Consider the following 9,032-nt stretch of genomic DNA (forward strand, 5'->3'; position numbering starts at 1 on the left):
AAGTATTCTCTAATCAGCTCCTGATCCATTCGCTCACATGTATCTAAATGCCCTCAAGTATCTTCATTCGTTTTCCAATTCTTCCCGGTGATTCATCCCTATACTTCGTTCATTTCCAATTCTTACGGTAGTCCATTCAAGATTACTCTTCTCTAGGTATCTTATCAATTCATTCGTTCTTTTCAATCCTACTGGTGGTTCATTGAAGTATTTTCTCAAGTTTGGCTATATCTCTCTTAATCCTTTCTACGAGAATAAGTAGTATGCCAAATCTGTTGCTTGTCATCAATTTAAATTGGTGAAGGATACGCATAACATAATTCTTATTATTGTTTCATCCAAGTGATCTAGTTTCTTCGTTCCAGAGTTGTTCTTCATGTCACATTTCTCGGTTCGAGATGCTTTATCTTTTCTTTCCGGAGTTCCAAGTTTTTCTCGGTTATATCATCACGAAGCTCCATTTAATAAATGCAAGGATTCATCTTATTCTTTTCAAGCTTCTTTCCTTGCGACCTTCTCTTTATCTATCCGGAGTTCTTCGAGAGTTTCTTCATGGTGGCTAGTCAAGGATTCTGTTCATTCTTCAGTTGTTCTTCAAGATCTCTCTCGAAGTCATGACCCGCCAAGATATACTCTCAAATAAACATGGTAATCAACACATGTCTTGTTTTGAGGAGTTCAAGCATTCTTCATCTTGCATTTCGAAGTGCAATTCTTTCTACCTTATCTTTTGAGATGGTGTTATGTAATTGTTGACAATTTCACTTCATGTTTCATGATTCATAAGTTGTCCAGAATGACATATTTTAAACCCATCATTTTCAATTCGTTCATGAGTTCCTTTGCAACCCATCAATCTCTTCATTGGAGTTATCTTGGTTTATATTTCACCTAAAGCTTTCCCTAAGGATTGTTGCTATTTATGGTGCTCATAAAGGACCCAAGTTCTTCATTTATCCTCCTGGTGAAATAAGTTTCTCGTCTCCTTGTTCATAGCAATCCAATCTATTGTTTTTTGTTAGTGGCAGAATTTCACCTCAAGGTTTCAAGATGTTTTCCATAAGCCCGCAACAAGCTTACTCTTTTTGTTGTTGAATTTTTCCAACAACTCTGTTCAATCCTTCTTTGCAAGGATGCTTTCCAAGTTCATTTGTGGCAGAAGCTGGCATTTTTAAATCCATTCTGTTATTCCAATGATCTAACTTCTATTCCTTCGTTCTGGAGGCATCATGATATTGCTCTCTTCGACCCATCATCTTGTTTTGTCAAGATCATGTTCAATTCCTTCCATTTGCAGTCAGAGTGTTGTCCCAGTTATATCATTCTTATTCCTTCTCTATCTTGTTTTAACCGGAGTGTTGTGTCTATCATTCTTCTTCTGACCGGACTCTCATCCAAGTGCCTTCATTTTGCCAAGCTCATATTCTTTACCTTCCATTTCCAACCGGAGTGTTGTCGTAATTGATCCTTATCGTTCCTTGTACATCTCGTTTCTACCGGAGTGCTTGCATGTACTTCGTGTCCATCACAACCATTTTTCTTATGTCTTTCAACCTACAAGGTTCTAGTAATGTTCCTTGTTCCTCTTTTCTAACGGAGCGTTTTCAACTTTGTTCATCTTCGTTGTATTCTTTCGTTCAATTTGTTCAACCTCCCAAGGTTCGTGGTTTCACTCGTTTGTCAAAGAAGCAACTTTGTTTTACCTCTTCCTCTTCCACTTTTCTCTGGTACCATCCTTAGATCCCGTGATGAGATCTTCTGTTAGTGGAGGAGAGTTGTAATGCCCCGAGACCAATGCTCCAGATGCCTTACTTTTATCTCATTGTCGTTGTGTGTTTGATCTGTTTGTTGCCATGATCAGATGAGTGCCATTGTCAATTTTTTTGCTTCTTGCATCATGTTCATCATTTGGTTATATTGCATTGCCATGCCCATCATTGTCATGTTGCATTTGTGCCCCTTTTCATTTTGCATTCTCATATTCATCATGTGCATTGTCATATTCATGCATGTTACATTGTTGGATGCTCCATGTATGATCTTGCATCATCACCTCCTCCTTTCTTCTTCTTTCTTTCATTTTGGCAAATGACCTTTTCCCCTCCTCCATAAATGTTCATTCTTTTCCTTATGCTAGTTCACCATGCCTAAACCCTCTCTGCCAATTTTTCGCTCATTTGAAGATGTTTTGGTTGGGTTCAAAAATGGCTCAAGTTTGAATTTAATTCAAACATGAATTATTTTTCTATCCTTAAAAATGCCCAAACCATTTTTTAAAATCCTTCATAAATCGAGGAGCCCATTAATATTTTTACTTCCTCCTTATTCTTCTCGAGACACCCTGGTCTTTTCCCTTCTTCTATTTGGTTATTTATAAATAAACAGAGATTTGAAAGAAACAGGAGAAGGGCTTTACCTGGACCCCAGCCCACTAGTGCCGCGGCCCAGTAGCAGCTCCTTTGCCGCCAACCACTTTCACCCATGCGGGGCCTGCGTGTCATCCTCCCTTTGTTACTGTGCTTCCTCCTCCTTCGCTCGTTTCCCTCTCACGGTAAAACTCCTCCAACAGAGGCACATGGCCACGAGGGCAGCCACAACCTCGCGCCTCCCCTCCTATAAAGACCGCAACCCCGCGCCCTAGGGTTTACTCTCCCCCCTCTCGCCGCCGCCACCCCCTTTCCTTCCCTCTGTTTCTCCTTCCTCAAGAAACAGAGGAGCATAGAACCACCGAGCGCTCTCCATCGTCGTTTGCGAGGCCTTGTCGTCGTCTTCTCCGACTTCAAGCAAGACCAGGAGTCAGAAGGGCCCGAGGGCGCAGTGATCTTCTTCCACGACGTCTTCTTCCTCTTCATCGCCGTGGAATGCCAAGATCCTCGTTGTCGTCTTCATCTTCGGCAGGAGCACACCGCCATCGGAATTCGTCACTGCCGGCCATCCCCGAGCTCGACCTACTCCAGCAACCAACCCTACGTGAGCGTGATCACCTCCCACGCATGGTCCTCCTCTCGTTTGTGCCCTGTTTCGGTCATGTCCTCTCGGACCCGAGAGCTTCTCCGCCACGGCATGGTCGCCGGCGTAGTTCCGGTGACCCCTGCTTGCGATTTTGCTTCCGCTGCACTCGCGCCGACGCGTAGGGCACATACGGTCTTTGATTTTCGTCCTTCGTTTGCTCTAGCCCCACCACCGCGGGACCTCATCACCGGCGAGGTTTCCGTCCGTGTTTCGATGCATCCATAGCACCTTTAGGATCACCTTGTAGCGCAACGTCTTTCGGTGCCCTCCTCTGCGTGTTTTGGTCGCCGGAGTTCCTCTGACGATCTCACCCGTTGTTCTGCTTGCCCACCTTGTTCTTTTCTGCTCCTTGCGTGCGCTCGTGACCGCTTGCTTCGATGCTCATGCCGCTGCTCGCTTCGCTGGTCAACACTACAGCCCTCGCAGGTCACGTCCCACGCTCGCGCAGCACGCCCGCACCTTCGCACCACCCAGCACAGCCAGCACCTCACTGTGCCTCGCTACCGCGTCCGAGATGAGCTCCTGTTCGAGCTCGTTCTTGAAGCGCTTCATCACCTGCGCACGCGCCCATCACACCACACACACACTCACCTATTTCGGCAACCCCGCCGTCGGCCTGTGATCGCGACGGTCGCCGTCTTGCTCGCCGGCGTCATCGCCCAGTTCGTCTGTGTTCCACGAAGAAGAAGGCCTGGCCTCTGTTGTTTATGTTCAAGTTCAGCCACGCCCTTGTTTTGTACAAATGTATAGCAGCGGCGCATTGGTCAGCACGCTGCTCCTCTTTCCAGGAGGTTTTGGGTTCAAGTCCCAGCCGCCCCCTTTTTCTGGCTCTGTTTTCCTACTATTTTGCACACCCACAACCACTTGGGCCGATTCCTCATCTGGGCCACTGCAGCGTGATGCTTCGGGCCCGTCCATGTTATATTTTTTTTCCTGGTTTTGGTTAATTTCGTATGCATTGCATATTTACAGAAATGCCTTTATTTTTGCTTTGCTAATAACTAAATGTGCATGCACCCAAATGAAAAATGTCATATATGTAAAATTCTTAGATTTTCATATACTTTCATAACATGCATCTTTTATCCATGTTAAAATATTTAAAATTGTTGTTTGTATTAATTTGCATATATGCCATGCTAAAATGAATTATTTCATAACTTAATAACCGTAGCTCCAATCTTAATAAACTTTATATGTAAATGGGGTAGAAAAATGCCTAGTTTGACATGGTGGCAGTACTTTGCATGTTTAACAACTCTAAAATTGTGTATAGGGCAGAACAGTACCAAATCCATATTTTGCGTATGGGGATTTACTGGAATTGTTGTTTGTTGTTTCCGGCCTCATTTAAACTTGCCTAGATAGGTAGTTTTGTTGTGCTTCACCCCTTGCCATGTTAATAAATATTTAATATTGTTGGGTACATAAATGAGAGGAACTAAATAATTGACGTGGTGTTTCGTCAATATGCAACGGAGTTGCATATTGAGCTCCACTTAATGTGTAGGATTGTTTGTGCATTTTGCCATACCATGCCTCACTTGGTTGTGCATCATGCCATGATTATGTGATGGTTGTTTACCATGTTGTTTGCTTCTTTCCAGTGTGCTTCTTCGGGTTGGTTCCGTTAACGTCGCATTTGTGAGGATTCGTTCGACTACGTCCATTTGTCTTCTTCATGGACTCGTTCTTCTTCCTTGCGGGATCTCAAGCAAGATGACCATACCCTCGAAATCACTTCTATCTTTGCTTGCTAGTTGTTCGCTCTATTGCTATGCCGTGATACCTACCACTTGCTTTATCATGCCTCCCATATTTCCATGTCAAGCCTCTAACCCACCTTCCTAGCAAACCGTTGTTTGGCTATGTTACCGCTTTGCTCAGCCCCTTTTATAGCGTTGCTAGTTGCAAGTGAAGTTGAAGTTTGTTCCATGTTGGAACATGGATATGTTGGGATATCACAATATCTCTTATTTAATGAATGCATCTATATACTTGGTAAAGGGTGGACGGCTCGGCCTTATGCCTGGTGTTTTTTTTTCACTCTTGCTGCCCTAGTTTCTGTCATACCGGTGTTATGTTCCTTGATTTTGCGTTCCTTACGTGGTTGGGTGTTATGGGAACCCCTTAACAGTTTGCTTTGAATAAAAGTCCTCCAGCAAGGCCCAACCTTGGTTTTAGCATTTTCCTCACCTAGCCTTTTTCCCTTGGGTTTCCTGAGCCCGAGGGTCATCTTTATTTTAACCCCCTGGGCTAGTGCTTCTCTAAGTGTTGGTCCAACCTGAGCGATGTCCGGCGCCCCCTGGGCAACCAGGGTCTATGCCAACCCGACGTCTTGCTCATCCGGTGTGCCTTGAGAACGAGATACGTGCGACTCCTATCGGGATTTTTTGGCACATCAGGCGGCTTTGCTGGTCTTGTTTTGCCATTGTCGAAATGTCTTGTAACCGGGATTCCGAGTCTGATCGGGTCTTCCTGGGAGAAGGAATATCCTTCATTGACCGTGAGAGCTTGGGATGGGCTAAGTTGGGACACCCCTGCAGGGTTTTGGACTTTCGAAAGCCGTGCCCGCGGTTATGGGCAGATGGGAATTTGTTAACATCCGGTTGTAGAGAACTTGAAACTTAACTTAATTAAAATGCATCAACCGCGTGTGTAGCCGTGATGGTCTCTTTCCGGCGGAGTCCGGGAAGTGAACACGGTTCTTGTGTTATGCTTGAACGTAAGTAGTTTCAGGATCACTTCTTGATCACTTCTAGTTCACGATCGTGCATTGCTTCTCTTCTCGCTCTTATTTGCGTATGTACGCACCATATATGCTTAGTGCTTGCTGCAGCTCCCCCTCACTACCCTTTCCTACCCATAAGCTTAAATAGTATTGATCTCGCGGGTGTGAGATTGCTGAGTCCTCGTGGCTCACATATACTTCCAAACAGTTGCAGGTGCCGATGATACCAGTGCAGGTGACGCAACCGAGCTCAAGTGGGAGCTCGATGAAGATCTTGTTCGTTGTGTTGTTTTGTTTCCTGTTGATCGGTAGTGGAGCCCAGTTGGGGCAATCGGGGATCTATCATTTGGGGTTGTCTTATTTTATTTTGGTTCCGTAGTCGGACCTTGATTGTACTCTGGATGATGTATGTTTAACTTGTATTTATGTGAAGTGGCGATTGTAAGCCAACTATTTATCCCTTTCTATTCAGTACATGGGATTGTGTGAAGATTACCCCTCTTGCGACATGCCTACCATGCAGCTATGCCTCTAAGTCGTGCCCCAACACGTGGGAGATATAGCCGCATTGTGGGTGTTACACTTGATATCTTTTATAATGGACTAACCGATGCTTCCAGAGATTACCTGGATAATTGTGATGGTTCTGTTTTCAGGGAAAGAACACCGGATGAAGCTGAAATTCTATTGAATAATATGTTGACAAATGAAAATAATCGGACACTTCCTGAGCCTATTCCTAAACCAACTCCGAATAAGAGAGGTGTTCTATTTCTCAGTCCTGAAGATATGCAAGAGGCAAAGAAATCTATGAATGAAAAAGGTATTAAAGCTGAAGATGTTAAGAATTTACCTCCTATTGAAGAAATACATGGTCTTAATTTACCGCCTCTTGAAGAAACATATGATCTTAATCCATTACCTATCGAAGAAATACATGGTCTTGATAACCCAACACAGGTACTAAAGGTAAATTTTCTCTATAGATATGATAAAGCTAAAATCCCATTTACTAAGTTTGCTAGCTCATGCTTAGACGAGTTTGATAAATTTATGGTTAAGCAAGAAGACTTCAATGCTTATTTTGGTAGACAATTGAAATACAATTCAAATATGCTTGAACACTTGGGTGATTATATGGCTAATGTCAAAGGTGAACTTAAACTTATTAGTAAACATGCTTCTATGGTTACCACTCAAGTAGAACAAGTACTTAAAGCTCAAAATGATTTGCTCAATGAACTGAATAATAAGAATAATGATTATGCTGTTAGAGTTATGACTAGAGGTGGTAAAATGACTCAGGAACCTCTGTATCCTGAAGGCCACCCTAAGAGAATTGAGCAAGATTCTCAGAGAAATAATATAGATGCACCTAGTCCTTCTAAAAGGAAGAAAAAGAAAAATGATAGGACTTTGCATGCTTCTAGTGAACCTATTACTGAAACACCTGAGAATCCAAATGATATTTCTATTTCTGATGCTGAAACACAATCTGGTAATGAACCTGAAACTAGTGATAATGTTCATGATGATGCTCAGCCTAGTAATGATAATGATATAGAAATTGAACCTGTTGTTGATCTTGATAACCCACAATCAAAGAATCAACGTTATGATAAGAGAGATTTTGTTGCTAGGAAACACGGTAAAGAAAGAGAACCTTGGGTTCAGAAACCTATGCATTTTCCTCCCGAACCATCCAAGAAAAAGGATGATGAGGATTTTGAGCGCTTTGCTGAAATGGTTAGACCTATCTTTTTGTGTATGCGATTAACTGATATGCTTAAAATGAATCCTTATGCTAAGTACATGAAAGAAATTGTTACTAATAAAAGAAAGATACCGGAAGCTGAAATTTCCACCATGCTTGCTAATTATACTTTTAAGGGTGGAATACCAAAGAAACCTGGGGATCCAGGAGTACCCACTATACCATGCTCCATTAAAGGAAACTATGTGAAAACTGCTTTATGTGATCTTGGAACCGGTGTTATGCCTCTCTCTTTATATCGTAGACTTGATTTGAATAAGTTGACACCTACTGAAATATCTTTGAAATGGCTAATAAATCAACTGCTATACCTGTCGGTATTTGTGAGGATGTGCCTGTTGTGGTTGCAAATGTTACTATTTTAACGGAGTTTGTTATTCTTGATATTCCCGAGGACGATAGTATGTCTATTATTCTTGGAAGACCTTTTTTGAATACTGCAGGGGCTATTATTGATTGCACCAAAGGCAATGTCACTTTTCATGTTAATGGTAATGAGCATAATGGTAATGAGATTTTTGTGCGGCTGCTGGAGCACCCATTTCGGCTCCGCATGCTCAAAAAAGCAGTTTGTTCTAGTGCGCGGCCAAGATAGCGCACCTATTGGAGATGCTCTGATGTTATCGACGCTGCGGGGAGAATCTTGTGTCTGGTGAATCAGTCGCCCATCTCCGGATGGAGAAGGCCTTGCCTAGCCCGGTGTCATGCACGGCGCACTCAAAGGCGGTGGTCATGGCGAAGTACTTCCAGAGCACCTCCACCATGCAAGGCATGGCGGCCAGACGCACCATCCACAAGGGAGCCTCGAGGAAGCATGGATTCAGCCTTCCTTCGCCAAAATTGCCGCCGTCCCAAGAGCGAGAATGGAAGAAGCCTTGCTTGCAGGGGCGCATCAGGGGCTATGGAGTGTTGGGGGGAGGGGCAATTTCAGGGACAGGGGCGTCGATGTGGGGATGCACTTCAACGGGACTTCGAGGAACGGGCCGTCAGAGGGTCAGCGGAGGAGCTGTGATGCAGCTTTGGCCTCCTTGCATCGTTGTGCTAGATGATACGTCTCCAACGTATCTATAATTTTGATTGTTGCATGCTATTATATTATCTTTTTGGATGTTTTATATGCATTAATATGCTATTTTATATTATTTTTGGGACTAACCTACTGACCTAGAGCCCAGTGCCAGTATATGTTTTTCCTTGTTTTTGTGTTTTACAGAAAAGGAATATCAAACGGAGTCCAAACGGAATAAAACTTTCATGATGATTTTTCTTGGACCAGAAGACATCCACAGAACTTGGAGAGGGGGTCAGAAGATGACCGAGGAGGCCACAAGGCTCCCAAGCGTGCCCCAGTGGGGGTGCCTTGAGGGCTTGTGAGCCCCTCGGGTGTCCTCCAACCCTAATTCTTGCTCCACAAATACCCAAATATACCCAAACCACCAGAGGCATCCACCAAAATACTTTTCCTCCACGGCAAGCCTCTGTTCCCGTGAGATCCCATCTTGGGGCCTTTTCGGG

This window comes from Triticum dicoccoides, chromosome 4A (assembly GCF_002162155.2).
Source record: "Triticum dicoccoides isolate Atlit2015 ecotype Zavitan chromosome 4A, WEW_v2.0, whole genome shotgun sequence".
In the NCBI taxonomy this organism is placed as follows: Eukaryota; Viridiplantae; Streptophyta; class Magnoliopsida; order Poales; family Poaceae; genus Triticum; species Triticum dicoccoides.